This window comes from Rattus rattus, chromosome 9, assembly GCF_011064425.1.
Source record: "Rattus rattus isolate New Zealand chromosome 9, Rrattus_CSIRO_v1, whole genome shotgun sequence".
Lineage (NCBI taxonomy): Eukaryota > Metazoa > Chordata > Mammalia > Rodentia > Muridae > Rattus > Rattus rattus.
Genome location: NC_046162.1, coordinates 628,568 through 648,198, shown reverse-complemented (window position 1 = coordinate 648,198; position 19,631 = coordinate 628,568).

Genomic DNA, 19,631 nt, shown 5'->3' with positions numbered 1-19,631 from the left:
TCCCCTCATAAAGTTCCTGACTTCAGTTCAATGGTTGGTTGGAAGTATCTGCCTTCTGTGATAGTTAGCTTCTGGTAGGGCCTGTCAGAGAACAGTCATGCTAAGCTCCTGTCTGTAAGTACATCACAGCATCAATAATAGTGTCAGGCCTTGGTGTCCTCCCATGAGATGGATCCTCAGTTGGGTTGGTCATTGGACTTCAGTCTCTTCTCCATTTTTGTCCCTGAAGTTCCTTTAGATGGGAACAATTCTGGGTCAGAAATTTTGCCTATGGCTGTGAGCCTCTGCTTGAAGCCCTGTCTAAAAACTGGAGGTGGACTTTTCAATTTCCCCCTTCCCAGACTTGGGCACTTTGGCTAAGGTCACCCCCATTAAGTCTTTAGAGTTTATCACCTCATGGGTCTCTGGTACTTTCTAGAGGGTCCCCCCACCTCTCACAATCTCCATTCATTCTCTTGGCCCTCTGGGCTTCTCTCCTGCAGGCCTCATTCCTAATCCTGTTCCCCTTTTCTCCTCCCTTTTTCCACTCAGTTCCCTCCCAGTCTCTTCCTGGATCCTTACCTTATAAAACTCCTGTGAAAATAGATAATCATCTCTCCTGACACCTTCACAGTGCCTATGCCTAGGCCACTGTTCATCTTCTTTCTAGCAACTTCTACTTACAAGACTGTATGCAAGCCTTACCACCTCTGCAAAGTTCTTAAGGATTCTTCCAGCACAGATTAATCTGGCTTTTTCTTCCTCTGGACACTTTATTTATGACACTCGATCTTCTAGTCAAGCACTTCATTTCAATACAACCCTGTTCTGCTCATTGGCCTTTGTGGCCTTTACTCTGTCCTTTAGCTCTTCCATTGGCCTTGTCTTCAGCTCATGTGGGAAGCCACTCATCCCTTGCTTTTCTATCAGACAGTCCTCTTCCCAGCCTAGCTTGACCTTACTCTCTCTTTCTCCCTTGCTGCCCTTTCAGTCTTGACATCAGGTTTGAGCCTAATGATGTGACTGAAAGTCACCTTCAACTCTCCTAACTCAAATTTGAACACCGAGTTTTAGTTTTTCTTATGTATGGCCAGTGGCATTGTTAGCTGCCAAATTCTAGAAAGACATTCCTAGGCTATCACCCACTCTACTCCCCGCTTTTTGTCAGTTGTGATGATTCTGTGTCATACTTGTCTAGCCTTTTGCCCCTTCTCTTTACTCTCTCCTGCCTGTAGCAGGAGATATGATCCCTTCTGGGACTTGGAAAGCCTACTTTGAAAACTGTCAGAAGTCAGTATCCTTCCCAGAAGTGCTCGTTCTCCACACTGTCAGGACAAGTTGCGTTTGCTCATCTCAAGAATAAATGGGTTTAGACGCAGGTGATTAATGACATGGTGATGTGCTTTTGATCATAGCTGCATTTAGGAACTTTTGCTGTGGATTTCATGTATGAATACTGCCTTCACATTTTCCCTCCCTAACCTCCTATGACCCTGCTTTGCATGTTCCCTCTCAAATCCATGCTCCCCTTTTAAATTAACATTATTACATATGTATAATATGTATAATACACATTATTTAGGGGTTTTAGGGTTGAATACTTGGTATTGAACAACCAGCTAGGTTGCTCATCTCTGGAGAAGACTGATTCTCCTCTCTTAGCAACCTTTAATTATTTGTAGCTTTTCAAATAAGGGCAAGTTTTCATATGGATATGAGATTTTCCCTTTTCAGGTTCCATGTCATCTGAGGTCATTGTTTGGGCCTTTTCTTAGGTAAACATTGTGATTCCACGAATGCAGCTTCCCTCTTATACACAGAAGACACATTCTTCCAGTAGTTGTCCTGGTATTGTGTCTCTTAACAATATTTCAGCCCTCACTTTCAGGATGCTCCCTGAGTCATTCATGTAGGGGTTGTGTTATAGATGTGTCAGTTGCATCGCTCCATGGTCAATCCGTTCTCTACAGGTGGATCAGTTGTGCTCTCAGTAATGGTCTCTATTGCAAAAAGAAACTTATTTCCTGCGGGGTGAAAGCTGAACTTACCTGTGGCTAACAGGATAGTGTTTGGAGTGCAGTTAGGGATTATATTGTATCTCTGAACATATGAATGCCAGGCTTTCCCTGGGCTGCAACAGCTTTACAGTCACAGGTACTTGAGTAGGTTTACCGTAGCAGGAATGAATGCCCTTGTGTTGAGGAGATAGTATAACAAGACAGGTAGCTGTTGGTTTTCCCCGGGACATAATAAATTCAACTCTTGAGTCTTTAGAAGCTTTTTCATACGGTGATCATTGCTGAGGCTTGCATATGAGAAGTAGGTTTCCAGATCAGACCTATCTAGATTCCTCTAAGTTCTATGTCTGAAGTGTACAATATTTTCAGTAAATTCTAGGAGACAACCAGGGGCAGCGGTGATAATCTATATGGTTTTGAGAGTCCTGGAACTTCCTGACCAACAATTGAAAAGAAGACTTTTCCATATTTTGTACTTGGATTTTTGTTAGAGTATCTATAGCTTTTGGGAAAACTTTATTACCCCAAGTGAAATGACTTCATTTAAACCACATATGTGTATATATGTGTACATAAATACATATTAGATATAAAATACATGAATATAATATGTCTTTCCATGCCTTCTCAGACACATTTTTGTTAGTTGTTCCCTCTCATTTCTTCTCCATAACACTCCTCTTTGTCTTTCACCTGACCATTCCCTCTCCATGCAAACCCACAGGATCCCAATTTACTTTCCTAGCTTTTGCATTTAGTTCAGGTTATATACTCAATTCTAAAAAATATTAGCCAGAAACACAAAAAACACAACATGTGGGATTTGTCCTCCTGGCTGTAAGTTTCCACACTCAGTATATTTTCTAGCTTCTTTCCTTTGGCCTGAATGGGAAATTTCATTTCAACAGAACGGGATCCCAGTGCCACTGGAATTGAAGTACGTCACTTTCATTTTCTATCCATCTCTTGAAGGACATTTGTATTATTTTTATTTCATAGGTATTTTAACAGATTTCTCTGGAGGTATATGTTTTTAGCTATATCTCTATAATGTTGGAAATTCAGTTGCTTTGGATTGGTGTGTGTGTGTGTGTGTGTATACATGGAGCAATAATGCAATTCTGATCCATAAGTAGCTTCCAATCTCCTTTGCCATCCAACCTTTGAATAGGTACCAGGTTGTTGCAAAAACAGGAAGTAAGGGCATAATTTTCCCATAGGCTACCCAGCCTTCAAGATTCACTGTACATTTGAGGCTCTGACTGGCCGCCTCATGCATTCTCATTCCATCTTTCATAATCTTTACTTTATGAAAATCTCAAAATGTATTGCAAATCTATGCAGTTTTATCATAGAAATAGGATACCAATTAGAATCAGTCAAGGGAAGAAATGCAGGGGCGAGTTTAGAAGTCCAGGTGCAAGGCTTTCATTGTACCCAGAGAGATCTTCACACTTCATGAGGTCCTTTAATTTCTGATGAGGTTATATCTACATAAGCTCCACCCACCCATACACAGAGAGAATACACAGAGGCAAAACCTGGACTTAGCCAACATTCACGTACCATATGCTACCCGAGGAGCCCCTGTGCTCACAATAGTTACACTAGTCTAGACCTGAGCAAAACTCATCTAACCCAAGATCTTGTTACTGAATATCATACATAACTTATTAAATACTGTATTGAAAAAGAAACAGAAGGCTTCTGTGATTATACATTCCTATGACTATAAGTTGAAATGTCATAGCCTAAAATTGTAGAAATTAGAGACTTGGGATTGACAGTAAGAGCAGTTCACTCAGGCTTCAGTATCTAGAGACTTTCGTGAGGCTCAGGGAATGACTGACTGACAGTATTAGCCATAGAGTTGCCACGAGTCCTGAGAGCAAACTTGAAATGACAAGAAAGATCAGGGACTTCTAAAACCATAGCTGCCAAGTTTTACTTACATGGTTTGGAGATGCATGAAGAAAAACAGAAAGATCTACATTCTCTTCTCTCAATTGAGAAAATATTTAAACTTGAATGCATTACTTAATTACTATTGCATAATTAAGAATCTGTCTGACTTTCTCTGGAAATAACCAATGAGCCAACTCTCTAGCAATGATCAATCTTTTGTATTAACTATAAGAAAAATTGGTAGAAAAGTTACATTTCTTACTCTAGGCCAATTTGATCAGTTCTTAAGATTATCAAATGTAAATGATGATATTCTTTTGGGACAATGATTCCCAGAGTTTGAAGATTTTTCTGGTTCCCTATAACTGTTTATAATTTATGTTGCTATTTATATCTTAATTTAAGAATCATATGAGAGATGGAGCAATGACTTCCTAAGGTACCCTCTCTCTTATCCCCAAACCTGTGACTATAGTATAATTAGCTGACAGAAGGATTTTGTTTATGTGAAGTAGACCCTTGTCTTTGAAATGGGAGATTATCTCACTGATGTGTGGTCCAGTCACATCACTCCTGACAAGTTGAGGAATTTCTCTGTCTAGAGTCAGAGAGATTCAGTGGATGAGAAAAGTTGGAGACAGATGAATAAGGTAAATTTGAAATATGAGAATGCTTCAAGGCACTGTTTCTGGCTTTGGAGTTGGAGAAAGAGGCAATGAGCCAAAGAATGCTGTCAGCAACTAGAAGCTGAAAATTACATCTAACAGCTACAGGGAAAGAGGATACGAGTGCCAAGCCCATGGCACTGGGCTCTGTTAATAGATGGGATTCTAAGTGAGCCAAGGGATGAACTGTTCCCTAGTATCCCGGTAAAAGCAGTCCCAGGTGACATTGGTCTTAACCTTGTAAACTGCAGGCAAACAACTCCCAGGACTAGTAGAGTGTTTACCCATACAAGTATAAACTAATGTAATTATGTTTTAAAATGTTAAGCTTGTGCTCTGCTGTGACCATGAGAGAAACTGGACCCAAGGCATCAAGTAACTATGCACTGCTTGTCACCACATCTGGCTGATTCGATTCTGAACATTCTTTATGACTTTGCAACAGCGAAAAGTTTGTAATAGTAATTTACTAACACTTTCGCTCTTCCTTCCAGATGATTCTCTGACATTTAATAGTTTATGTAACTAGGCAACATGGCTCCCAACTCTCTGAAATTCAGTCCTTTTTCCCTGGGTATGTCTTGACTTTTTATAAAGGGCACCCAAGAAAATCAAGGCACACAAAGAGTACACGAGAATATTGTTATTTCCCCCCCCCCCATGAGTAAGCAAAATCTCAATTCAAACATTTCATTCTTGATGCTGAATAATAATGACTCAGGAGATGATTTTCATTTTCAGAATAAAAATCCTTGAACTTGAGAAAAAGGAAAAACTCCTGTCCACTGGGCAAGACTGTCTCTGAGTTCCAATCCCTTTTGGATTTGTTTCAAAACCCATAGCTAAGGCAGCTCAGGAAACACCAGAGTGCAGAGTAGTATTCTCGAGGAAACAGAAGTTTCATGCCTCTCCTGGAATATTCTGACCAGCATTTTTTCCCCGTCCAGATTTTTACATTTTTTCCTCCCAAATTGTCCCAACACTAGAATAACACACCATCATGACCTCACGGTCTACATGGATCAGGAGTCCTACCAGCTTGAATGGCTCTCCGGATGCGTTCTCACTGGATGAGAGCCAGGGAGGGTTGGGTAGCATTTTCATTGGAAGACTCACGTGGGAGGATACTCGCTCACAGACCTCTGCTGAATATAGTCCGATGTGCCTATATGCAGTGAAGGATTTGACACGAACTGGCTTTCACACTGAGCTGGGAGCTTTAGACTGTCCACAGCGACTTGCCATGAGGGTGAGAATTCTCAGCACAGCACTTTGCATCCTTCATTATCCAATGAGAGTAAGTTGGTCAGCTTAAAAGAAGGTAGTAGTCAGAGCGTGGCTTTTCTCAAGTAGTAGAGACAAGTCTCTTTCTACCCTACTTTTTTGTGGAGATGATTATGACAGGGCCTGAACATCAGCAGTCAAGATAATTACAGTGAAACTCCAGCCAGCCACTGTTAGGGGTCTGGAGAAAGATCACATAGCTTCACTTCATGTAGCTTCTCAATTCTTTGAAAAATGAATGGATAACTAGGTCTCTTTTAAAGAACACGCATGCTCATTGAAAGGCAAATGTACCAAAGGCTGGTTTGGAGCACAATGCTGGATTGGAGCACAGGGACAGATTGTTTTCAGAGATAAGATCAGTTGCCAGAACCGATGAGGGTTTTTTTGTGAATAGCTGTAACCTAGGGGGAGATATGTATGAGATGCTAAAATATGGCCAAACACTATTGATAAGGCAAAATTGTATATATCAGCAGTTAATTGATAAACACAGGCTGTACACCAACACGTGCCTTAAGGTTAGATTTGTACTTCGATGAAGTATACTAGATAAATGGGCACACAAGACATAGGAAAACCATAACAGTTAGAAAAATCAGACCATTCACTGATGACTCACTTACATATTTAAGGACTTAACACAATTTCATATTCCAAGAATCACTGAAAGCAGAAATCGGTAAAAAACAAAAATAAACATATTTAAATGTTCAACTGTACTGTATATCTGTTAAATGAAATATTATAAAACCCAAATTTTAATCAAGTTTAGATAAGAAAGTGTTTTAGTGTGAACTTTAATTTTGTTATTTATTTTAAAATTTTGGTATTACGTAAAATAGAAATTTATGGAATTTAAAATTTTAAATCCTATATTAATTAACCAATAAATAATACATTAAAATAACCAAGACACTTTCTTAATGTGGCACACATCACATTTGTTTTTGCATTGTTAATGATACAGACACCAGAGATAGTATATATGGTTTTGTCTGGTAATCTAATTTATTTATAATTTTTATTTTTTATTGGATATTTTATGTATCTACATTTCAAAGGTTATCCCCTTTCCCTCCTATCCCATCTGCTTCTATGAAGATGCTCCCACTCCCACATTAACACCTTGGCATTTCCCTACATTGAAGAAATGAACCATAACAGGACCAAGGGCTTCTCCTATTGGTGCCAGAGAACGCCATCCTCTGTTACATATGTGACTAGAGCCATGGGTCCCTCCATGTGTACTCTTTGGTTGGTGGTTTAGTCCCTGGAAGCTCTGGGAGTATCTGGTTGGTTGATATTGTTTTTCTTCTTATGGGGTTGCAAACCCCTTCAGGTCCTTCAGTCCTTTTTCTAACTCCTCCATTGCTGTCCCCATGCTCAGTCCCATGGTTAGCTGCAAGCATCCTCATCTGTGTCAGTAAGGCTCTGGCAGAGCCTCTCAGGAGTCATCCTTATCAGGCTATTGTAAGCATGCAGTTCTTGGCATCAGCATTAGTGACTGGGTGTGGTGGCTGCATATGACCTACCTGCCTGTCTCTGTACCGATATCATGCAGTTTTTATCACTATTGCTCTGTAATACAGCCTGAGGACAGGGATGGTGATTTCCCCAGAAGTTCTCTTATTATTGAGGATAGTTTTGGCTATCCTGGGTTTTTTGTAATTCTAAACAAATTTGCAAATTGCTATTTCTAACTCTGTGAGGAATTGCGTTGGAATTTTGATGGGGATTGCATTGAATCTGTAGATTGCTTTTGGCAAGATGACCATTTTTACTATATTAATCCTGCCAATTCATGAGCATCGGAGGTCTTTCCATCTTCTGAGATCTTCAATTTCTTTCTTCAGAGACTTGAAGTTCTTGTCCTATGAATTGATCACTTTCTTGGTTAGAGTCACCCCAAGGTATTTTATATTATTTGGGACTGTTGTGAAGGGTGCTGTTTCCATAATTTCTTTCTCAGCCTGTTTATTCTTTGAGTAGAGGAAGGTACTGATTTGTTTGAGTTAATTTTATAACCAGTCACTTTGCTGAAGTTGTTTACCAGGTTTAGGAGTTCTCTGGTCACATAAGTATACTCTCATATCATCTGCAAATAGTGATATTTTGACTTCTTCCTTTCCAATTTGTTTCCTTTGACCTTTTTTGTTGGTTAATTGCTCTGGCCAGGATTTTGAGAGCTATATTGAATAAGTAGGGAGAGAGTGGGCAGCCTTGTCTTGTTCCTGATTTTAGTAGGATTGCTTCAAGTTTCTCTCCATTTAGTTTGATGTTGGCTACTGGTTTGGTGTATATTGCTTTTATTCAGTTTAGGTATGGGCCTTAAATTCCTAAACTTTCCAAGACTTTGAACATGAAGTGGGATTGAATTTTGTCAAATGCTTTCTCAGCATGTAATAAGATGATTTTGTGGGTTTTTTCTTTGAGTTTTTATATAAAGTGAATTACTTTGATGGATTTCCATATGTTGAACCATCCCTGCATCCTTGGGATGACGCTTTCTTGATCATGGTGAATAATCATTTTGATGTATTTTGGTTTTGGTTTGTGGGAATTTTATTGTATTTTTAGCATCAATATTCATGAGGGAAATTGGTCTAAAGTTCTCTTTCTTTGTAGGGTCTTTGTTTGATTTAGGTATAAGCACAGTTGTGGCTTCAAAGAAGGAACTGGATAGTGTTCTTTCTGTTTCTATTTTGTGTGGAATAGTTTGAAGAGTATTGGTATTAGGTCTTCTTTGAAGGTCTGAAAGTATTCTGCACTAAACACATCTGGTTCTGGGCTTTTTTTTGTCTGAGAGACTTTTAATGACTGATTCTATTTCTTTAGGGATTATGGGACTGTTTAGATGGTCTATCTGATACTGATATAACATTAGTACCTGTTATCTGTTTAGAAAATTGTCCATTTCTTCCAGATTTTCCAGTTTTGTTGAGTATAGGGTTTTGTAGTAGGGACTGATAATTTTTTGAATTTCTTCATTTTCTGTTTTTATGTCTCCCTTTTCATTTCTGATTTTGTTCATTTGGATACTGTCTCTGTCTCCTCTGGTTGTCTGGCTAAAGCTTTATCTATCTTGTTGATTTTTTCAAAGAACCAGCTCCTGGTTTTGTTGATTCTTTGTATAGTTCTTTTGTTTCTACTTGTTTGATTTCAGCACTGAGTTTGATTATTTCCTGCCTTCTACTCCTCTTGGGTATATTTGCTTCTTTTTGTTCTAGAGTTTTCAGGTGTGCTGTTAGGCTGTTATTGTATGGTCTCTCCACTTTCTTTTTGGAGGCACTTAGAGCTATGAGTTTTCTCCTCTTAGCACTGCTTTCATTGTATCCCATAAGTTTGGGTGTATTGTGCCTTTATTTTCATTAAATTCTAAAATGTCTTTAATTATTTTCTTTCTTTCTTTCTTCCTTCCTTTCTTTCCTTCCTTCCTTCCTTCTCTCTCTCTCTCTGTCTCTCTCTCTTTCTTTCCTTCTTTCTTTCTTTCTTTCTTTCTTTCTTTCTTTCTTTCTTTCTTTCTTTCTTTCTTTCTTTCTTTCTTTCTTTCCTGACCAAGTTGTCTTGGAGTAGAGCTTCCATGTGTATGTGGGCTTTCCGTTGTTTTTGTTATTATTGAAGACCAGCCTTAGTCCATGGTGATCTGGTAGAATGTATGCATGATTATTTTCATTTTTTGTATCTGTTGAGGCCTGTTTTGTGACTGACTATATGGTCAACTTTGGAGAATGTACCACGAGGTGCTGGGAAGAAGGTATATTCTTTTATTTTAGTATAAAATGTTCTATAGATAACTCTTAAGTCCATTTGGTTCATAACTTCTGTTAGTTTCACTGTGTCTCTGTTTAGTTTATGTTTCCATGACCTGTACATTGATGATTGTTGGGTGGTGAAATCTCCCACTATTATTGTGTGTGTGGTGCAATGTATGCTTTGAGCTTTAGTAAAGTTTCTCTTGTGCATGTGTGTGCCCTTGCATCTGGAGCATAGATGTTCAGAATTGATACTTCAGCTTGGTAGATTTTTCCTTTGATATGTATGAACTGTCATTCCTTATCTTTTCTGATAACTTTTGGTTCAAAGTCAACTTTGTTTGATAATGGAATGTCTACTCCAGCTTGTTTCTTCAGACCATTTGCTTGGAAAACTTTTTTCAGCCTTCTACTCTGACATAGTGTCTGTCACTGAGGTGCAATTCCTATATGAAGCAAACTACTGGGTCCTGTTTACTTATCCAGTCTGTTAGTCTATTTCTTTTTATTGGGAAACTGAGTCCATTGATGTTAAGAGATATTAAGAAATAACTATTGTTTTTTTCCTGTTATTTTTGTTGTTAGAGGTGTATTTATATTTGTATGGCTATCTTCTTTCGTGTTTGTTGAAAGAAAATTACTTTCTTGCTTTTTCTAGGGTGCAGTTTCCCTCCTTGTGTTGGAGTTTTCCATCTAATATCCTTTGTAGGGCTTGATTTGTGGAAAGATAATGTGTAAATTTGGTTTTGTCATGGAATATATTGGTTTCTCCATCTATGTTAATTGAGAGTTTTGCTGGATATATTAGCCTGGGCTAGCATTTGTGTTCTCTTTGGGTCTATATGACATCTGTCTCAGATCTTCTGGCTTTCATAGTCTTGGTTGAGAAGTCTGGTGTAATCCTGATAGTTCCTCCCTTATATGTTACTTGACATTTTTTTCTTACTGCTTTTAATATTCCTTCTTTGTTTTGCGCATTTGTTGTTTTGATTATTATGTGAGAGGAGGAATTTTTTCTGGTCCAATCTATTTGGACCAATCTATCTATTCTGTATGCTTCTTGTATGTTCATGGGCATCTCTTTCTTTTGGTTAGGTAAGTTTTCTTCTATAATTTTGTTGAAGCTATTTATTGACCCTTTAACTTGGGAATCTTCCTTCTCTTCTATACCCATTTTCCTTATGTTTTGTCTTCTCATTGTGTCCTAGATTTATCAGATGTTTTGGGTTAGGAGCTTTTTGCATTTTGCATTTTCTTTGATGGTTGTATCAACGTTTTCTATGGTATCTTCTGCCCCCGAGATTATCTCTTCAGTGTTTTGTATTCAGTTGGTTATGCTTACATCTATGACTCCTGATCTCTTTCCTAGGTTTTCTAACTGAAGGGTTGTCTCTCTTTGTAATTTCTTTATTGTTTCTATTTCCATTTAGATCCTGGATGGTTTCGTTCAATTCCTTCACCTGTTTGGTTTCATATTCCTGTAACTAAGGGATTTTTGTGTTTCCTCTTTAAGGGCTTCTACTTATTTACCTGTGTTGTCCTGTATTTCTTTAAGGGAGTTATTTATGTCCTTCTTAAAGTCCCCTATCATCATCTATGAAATGTGATTTTAAATCCAAATCTTGCTTTTCTGGTGCGTTGAGGTATCCAGTACTTGTTGTGCTGGGAGAACTGGGTTCTGACGATGCCAAGCAGACTTGGTTTCTATTGCTTAGGTTCATGTGCTTGCCTCTTGCCATCTGGTTATATATAACTGATATTAGTTGGTCTTGCTGTCTCTGATTGGATCTTGTCCTGCCTGTGGGACTGTAAGCCTGTGACCTTAGGAGTGAGAGCACTCCTGGGAGACTAGCTCTCTCTGTGGGCAGGTTTTCAGTCTGGAGTGCTGTGGGACAGCCTTAGCTCTGGGTGCTGGTGGAGACCGGAAGGGTCCTGTCCCAGGTGACCCTGCTGTTCCTGCAGTCAATGTGCTGCTGGTGCGTCTCTTCTTGGTCAGTCAGTGGAACAAAAGTGGGGTCCCACATGTGGGCTTAGAAGCTATAGCACTCCTGGGAGACCAACCGTCTGTGGGCAGCTTTTGGTTCTGGAGGGCTGTGGGACAACCTTAGCCCTGGACGCAGATGGTATTCTAATTTTAACTCTTGAATGTAAACAACATCAATATAAAATGAATCTTTACTTTCCCCATTTTATTGCTTTCTTGTGAAATATGTTAAATGTATTCTCACATTTAATTTTCATAGGAAAGATGATTGTCCTTCTTATATGCATAAGTCAAAATATACAGGTAACACATAACTAGTGTGAAAATCTTGTATCACATTCAGTTTGTGCATGGCTGTTGTCCACAATGGTCAGAGGGAGATCCCCTGGAACTGGAGTTACTGGTGGTGATAAACTGAACATGGCTTCTTAGCAAGATTGTGTTAACTGCTGAGCAATTTCTCCACTCCTTACATATTGTTATTGGTGTACATGTGCGTGCATGTGTGTGTGTGTGTGTGTGTGTGCATGTGTGCGTGTGTGTGTGCATGTGTGCATGTATGCATGTGTGTGTGTGCATGTGTGCATGTATGCATGTGTGTGCATGTGTGTGTGTTTGTGTGTTGTGTGCACATGTGTGCATGTGAGTGTGGTGTATGCATGTATGAATATATGAATGTATGTGTGTGTGGTATATGTATGTATGAATTTATGTATGTATGTATGAATGTATGTGTGTATGTATGTATGTATGTATGTATGTATGTATGGTGTTTATGTGAAAGAACAGGACTTTCAAGAGTCAATACTCTATTTCTGTATGACTGTCCAGGACCTGACATGGCTTATAACTTCATCCTGTCATGACTGTCTTGCAGTGAGTATTTTCATGAAGTCACTCTTGTAATCAAGAAATATTTCCTTTTACAGTTTTATCTGCATACTCTATTCATGGCAGATGTATAAAAATATCAGAAATGTATATAGGTAAGCTGATTGAAAGATTATGATAGAGAAATGTTTACAAAAAGATTTGTTATTTTTTATTGTAAATGAGCAATATTAAAATTCACCTACTGATGAAATTTACTGAAATAAATTGTACTAATCAGAAGAAAATGTATATAAGCCTTAGGAATCACCTCTAATTAGCAATTCCACTCCTGGCTACTCTTTTCTTCATGCTTCTTTCTACTTTGTGATTATTAAACATGTTAATTTTAGGAAAGGAGTTTAGTTTGATAGATCAGAGACCTATTCTTTATTTCATAATTCACTAATTATGACGATGATTGGATTTCTGTTTTCAGTCTCCTCTTTTGTACAGGTGCGTCTAAGACTTGCTTCCTACCACGTACCAGTGAGAAGGTTTGAAATAGTCTAGCTGTGCATTCAGGGTGCCACCAATCTCCAACTCTCATGTCTCTCAAGGTCCTATAGCTTCAGACATGTCATGCTGTGTGCAGACAGCTAAGCTTGAGATTAATTTTTGTATAAAAAATATGTGCAGCTTTAAATTCTACTCCTTACTATACCGCATTAGCTTTAGCAAACCTGTTACGTATTCACCTCTCAGTAAAATTTATGCCTTGCGAAGATGTGCTTAGGCTCTAAGAAATTTCTGACATATGGTTATTTTGTAAATGCAAGTGCCTTATAAATTAAAAATATTTTACACATCTGAATTGCTGCTATAGATAAATAAAAACGGGTAGCATGGCCTTCCTCTGAGTAATAAGCTAATGATGTTTTATTTCTCTAATAAAAGAATATTCATAAATGGAATTTAAGATGATAAATATGAATATTTGATAATGGTTAGTCAAAGCAGACTCTAAGTGTTTATTGTCAATGGATAGAAGAATTTTTTAAATACCGTGAGATAAATGTATTTTAAGCAAGGTACTTCCAAGTGCTGCTTGTATCTTCTTCTATTTCATAAGAAATATGCTATGTTATCAAAGTGAGCCCGTTTACTGATCATAAAAAAGAAATTGAAGGGTACAATTTAGTAACAGTTTAAATAATCCAAACTTATCCACAGTATCCATCATTATTTCTAAGGCCAGCATGTATATTAACCCCCTTAACTCTCGACAGGCGAGATGACACTCAAGTATTGGTCAGTATATAAAGCCACTTACTTTTGTTGTGGGGAGTTCTCCACTTTATTCATGACTCCTGTTAGCCATTTGTTAACATAAGCGAAAGTCTAGGCTTATGTTGTTTTCCAAATGTGCACATTTATCCAGACTCATTGTTCACCCAAGAAAATTTCAGCCTACTGATCATGTAAATATTGCTACTTGACGTATGTCCATAGGACTTTTTTGCATTTCAAAACATATAAGAATCGATACAGGGTTGTGTGCGGCATACAGCGGGTCAGGGATCCTTAAGTTTCTCCTTTAGAACGAGATGATTCGTGTCTCCAGCGCTATTCTTATAGAAACGGCTTTCCAAGGAAGCAGAATAATTTGATATATGATACAATAAATAGAAGAGAGAGCATAAATATGAAATGGAGAGAATTTACAAGGTGGCTATATTCTTTCAATTTTTATGCTTCTACATTATATCATTATGAGTCCATTCAGCAGCTCATTCTTTCAAAGTTGGTTAAACTGTTCCATTTAGAGATTTATGTACTAGATTTCTTACAAATATGGAACATAATTGTGTGTGAGTTATATTCGGAATGCAGTACTTCTGAGTCATTGTGATATGGGCCTCAGAGATGGAAATAGAAGGTCATTTGTGTTTGCTTGAGCTCACTGTGTAGCAGATGACTTTCATAAAATGTAGTGGAAAGTACTAGCTGGTGATCTTATGAAATATAAAACCAAGTACAACCTTTCAATCTCATTTTCTAATTATTTATTCCCATTTTATAACCTCAACCCTGATGGTACAATATCTTTTCCAAAATTACTTTCAGCCGAGTAAATATAAGATACTCCAAGGACTGGGCTTATTTATTTTATTTTCTCTCAGAAACATCGTCATTGTGTGAATTTGGGACACTAAAATGTGTATCCTTATTCAGTTATTGCTGGAAAGCCTCATTACTAATTCATGCATCAGCTGGAAGAAGGCTGCGATCAGAGCTGTTTGGGTGTGGTAGGCTTGTCAAAAACTACCAATGTAAAAGGGCTTGGTATTTGAAGAGATTTTGGCACTAGAACTGGCAAATAAGGAAAGGGAAAATAAAGTAGTCTCATAGTGGTTGCTTATTTCTATTGACTAAGTCACTTGATAGGAAAGAATAATGTCTACGGGCCAAAGTATACTTGAACAATCTCCCTGCTTCCCATCCTTCCTTCCTCCCTCCCTCTCTCTCTCCCTCCTTCCCTTCTTCCTCACCACTCTCCATTCTTTTTACTTTCCTCTCTCCCTGTTATTTTCCTCCTGTCTTAGTCAGGGTTTCTATTCCTGCACAAACATCATGACCAAGAAGCAAGTTGTGGAAGAAAGGGTTTATTCAGCTTACACTTCCACACTGCTGTTTCATCACCAAAGGAAGTCAAGACTGGAACTCAAGGAGCTCGGGAAGCAGGAGGTGACACAGAGGCCATGGTGGGATGCTACTTACTGGCTTGCTTCCTCTGGCTTGGTCGGCTTGCCTTCTTATAGAACCCAAGACTGCCAGCCGGGAATGGCACCACCCACAGTGGGCCTTCCCACCCTTGATCATTAATTGAGAAAATGCCTTACAGCTGGACTTCATGGAGGCATTTCCTCAACAGAGGCTCCTTTCTCTGTGATAACTCCAGCTTGGCATACAATCTAGACAGTGCACCACTCTTCTTGTTATTTCCTCTTTTCATTCTGCTAAGATTTTCATCTAGTCCATTATTGTGATTCCATGGGTTATACATGTATTAATTTACTAAATATTTATTGTATTTCTCCTGATCATTTGTGTTGGGGACTTGTAGTGCAGGAAAACAAAGATATGCTGCACTCATGATGCCTGGGGTGGTAGGGTGGAGATGTATGGTAACTCAATTACATAAACGTGGAAAGAGAGAATGTAGAGAAGGAAGGATGGAGACACAGAGACACACAGAGAGACAGAGCGAGACAGAGAGAGACATAGAGACACATACAGAGAGAGACAGGGAGACAAAGAGAGACAGAGAGAGAGAGGGAAGGGAGAAAGAGAGAAATTTCAGTTAGAAAGTCCCACTGAGAAGAAGTCAATCTGAGAGGAAATCAGGCAAGAGTGGGTGATGGTTATGATCACGAACTCCATGCAAAGTATAAGTGCCCAGGAAGTCAGAAGTGAGAGTGTGCTATTAAGAAATGACAGTGTACCAGCTGGGAGGTAACAGGCCATGAAGGCGTAGAAGTGATGGAAGAGTCTTGAAGACTATGGATTTTGCTCTGAGTGGAATGGGAAACCAGAAAGAAATTTTGAACAGTTTATAAGTATTTGAGTTAGTTTTTTTTCTGTTCTCTCTTTTTTTATTGGATATTTTTCATTTACATATCAAATGTTATTCTCTTTTCCAGTTTTCCAGACATAAGCCCCATATTTAATCCCCCCTCCCCTACTTCTATAAGGGAGTTCCCTTTCCCATCCACCCCCTCCCATTTCCCCATCATTCCCCTACCCAGGGAGTCCAAACATGGCAGGGCCAAGGGCTTCCTCTTCCAGTGGTACCCAACAAAACCATCCTCTTGCTACATATGCAGCTGGAGCCATGGGTCAGTCTTTGGGTAGTGGTTTAGTCCCTAGGAGCTCTGCTTAGTTGGCATTGTTGTTCTTATGGGGTTGCAAGCCCCTTCAGCTCCTACAATCCTTTCTCTAACACCTCCAAGGTAGACCCCATTCTCAGTTCAATGTTTTGCTGCTAGCATTCTCCTCTGCATTTGAGGTACACTGGCTGTGCCTCTCAGGAGACAGCTATATCCAGTTCCTGTCAGCATGCACTTCCTAGCTTCATCAATCTTATCTAGTTTTGGTGGCCGTATATATATGGGCCACATGTGGGGCAGGCTCTGAATGGCCATTCATTCAGCCTCTGCTCCAAACTTTGCCTTCATTTTCCCTCCTATGAATATTTTTGCTCTCCCTGTTTAAGGAGTGAAGAATCCACACTTTGGTCATATTTCTTGAGTTTCATGCAGTCTGTGGATTGTATCTTGGGTAATCTAAGCTTTGGGGATAATATCCACTAATCAGTGAGTGCATACTATGTGTGTTTTTTTCTGTGATTCAGTTACCTCACGCAGGATGATATTTTCTAGTTGAATTCATTTGCCTATGAATTTCATGAAGTCATTGCTTTTGAGAGCTGAGTAGTACTCCGTTGTGTAGATGTACCAGATTTTCTGTATCCATTCCTCTGTTGAAGGGCATCTGGGTTCTTTCCAGCTTATGGCTATTATAAATAAGGCTATTATGAATATAGTGGAGCACGTGTCTTTGTTACATGTTGGAGCATCTTTTGGGTATCTGCCCAAGAGAGGTATCGCTGTGTCCTCAGGTAGTGGAATGTCGAATATTTTGAGGAACCTCCAGACTGATTTCCAGATTAGTTGTACCAGTTTGCAATTCCACCAACAATGGAGGAGTGTTCATCTTTCTCCACATCCTCGACAGCATTTGCTGTCACCTGAGTTTTTTATTTTAGTCATTCTGACTGGTGTGAGGTGGAATCTCAGGGTTGTTTCCATTTGCATTTCCCTGATGACTAAGGATGTTGAGCATTTTCTTAGATACTTCTCAGCCATTTGATATTCCTCAGATGAGAATTCTTTGTTTACCATTGTATTCCATTTTTTAATAGGGTTATTTGGCTCTCTGGAGTCTAACTTCTTGAATTCTTTGTATATTTTGGACATTAGTGCTCTATCAAATGTAGGATTGGTAAAGACCTTTCCCCAATCTGTTGGTTGTCATTTTGTCTTAATGACAGTGTCCTTTGCCTTACAGAAGCTTTGCAGTTTTATGAGGTCCCATTTGTCAATTCTTGATCTTAGAACATAAGTCTTTGGTATTTTGTTCAGGAAATTTTCCTCAATGCCCATGTGTTCAAGACTCTTCCCCACTTTCTCTTCTATTAGTTTGAGTGTATCTGGTTTGATGTGGAGGACCTTGATCCACTTGGACTTAAGCTTTGTACAGGGTGATAAGAATAGGTCAATTTGCATTCTTCTACATGCTGTCCTCCAGTTGAAACAGCACCATTTGTTGAAAATGCTATCTTTCTTCCATTGGATGGTTTTAGCTCCTTTGTCAAAGATCAAATGACCATAGGTGTGTGAGTTCATTTCTGGGTCTTCAATTCTATTCTACTGATCTACCTGTCTGTCTCTGTACCAAAACCATACAGTTTTTATGACTATTGCTCTGTAATACTGCTTGAGTTCAGGGATGGAGAGTCCCCCAGAAGTTACTTTGTTGTTGAGTATAGTTTTGGATATTCTGAGTTTTTATTATTCCAAATAAATTTGCAAATTGCTCTTTTTATCTCTATGAAACATTGAGTTGGAATTTTGATGGGGATTGCATTGAATCTGTAGATTGCTTTTGGCAAAATGGTCATTTTTACTATATTAATCCTGCCAATCCATGAGCATGGGAGATCTTTCCATCTTCTGAGGTCTTCTTCAAATTCTTTCTTCAGAAACTTGAAGTTCTTATCATATAGATCTTTCACTTGCCTAATTATAGTCACACCGAGGTATTTTATATTATTTGGGCCTATTGTGAAGGGTGCCATTTCACTAATTTTTTGTCAGCCTGTTTATCCTTTGAGTAGAGGAAGGCTACTGATTTATTTGAGTTAATTTTATACCCAGTCACTTTGCTGAAGTTGTTTATCAGGTTTAGTAGTTCTCTGGTGGAACTTTGGAATCACTTAGATATACTATCATATTATCTGCAAATAGTGATATTTTGACTTCTTCCTTTCCAATTTGTATCTCTTTGACCTCCTTTCTCTGTCTGATTGCTCTAGCTAGGACTTTGAGTACTATATTGCCTAAGTAGGTAGAGAGTGAGCAGCCTTGTCTAGTCCCTGATTTTAGTGGGATTGCTTCAAGTTTCTCTTCATTTAGTTTAATGTTAGCTACTGGTTTGGTGTATATTGCTTTTACTATGCTTAGGTATGGGCCTTGAATTCCTGATCTTTCTAGGACTTTTATCATAAAGGGTGTTGAATTTTGTCAAATGCTTTCTCAGCATCTAATGAAATGATCGTGTTTTTTTTTTCTTAAAGTTTGTTTATATAGTGAATTATTGTTGATGGATTTCTGTATATTGACTATCCCTGCATCCCTGGAACAAGCTTACTTGATCATGTTGACTGATCATCTTGGATTCAGTTTACAAAATTTTTATTGTATTTTTGCATCAATATTGATGAGGGGAAAATGATCTGAAGTTCTTTTTCTTTGTTGGGTGTTTGTGTGGTTTAGTTATAAGCAAAATTGTGGCTTCATAGGAGGAATTGGTTGTCCTCCTTCTGTTTCTATTTTGTGGGATAGTTTGGGCAGTGTTGGTATGAGGTCTTCTATGCAGGTCTGACTGAATTCTGCACTAAACCCATCTGGTCCTGAGCTCTTTTTGGTTGGGAGACTTTTAATGACTGTTTCTATTTCTTTAGGAGTTATGGGGTTGTTTAGATGGTTTATCTGTTCCTGATTAAACTTTGGTACCTGGTATTTATCTAGAAAATTATCCATTTCTTCCAGATTTTTCCAGTTTTGTTGAATATATGGTTTTGGGGTAGGATCTGATTATTTTTTTTAATTTCCTCAGATTATGTTGTTGTGACTCCATCTTCATTTCTGATTTTGTTAATTTGGATACAGTCTCTGTACCCTCTGGCTAGTCTGGCTAAGGGTTTATCTATCTTACTGATTTTCTCAAAGAACCAGCTCCTGCTTTTCTTGATTCTTTGTATTGTCCTTTTTGTTTGTACTTGGTTGATTTCAGCCCTGAATTTGATTATTTCCTGCCTTCTATTCCTCTTGGGTGAATTTGCTTCTTTTTGTTCTAAAGCTTTTGGGTGTACTGTCAAGACGTTAAT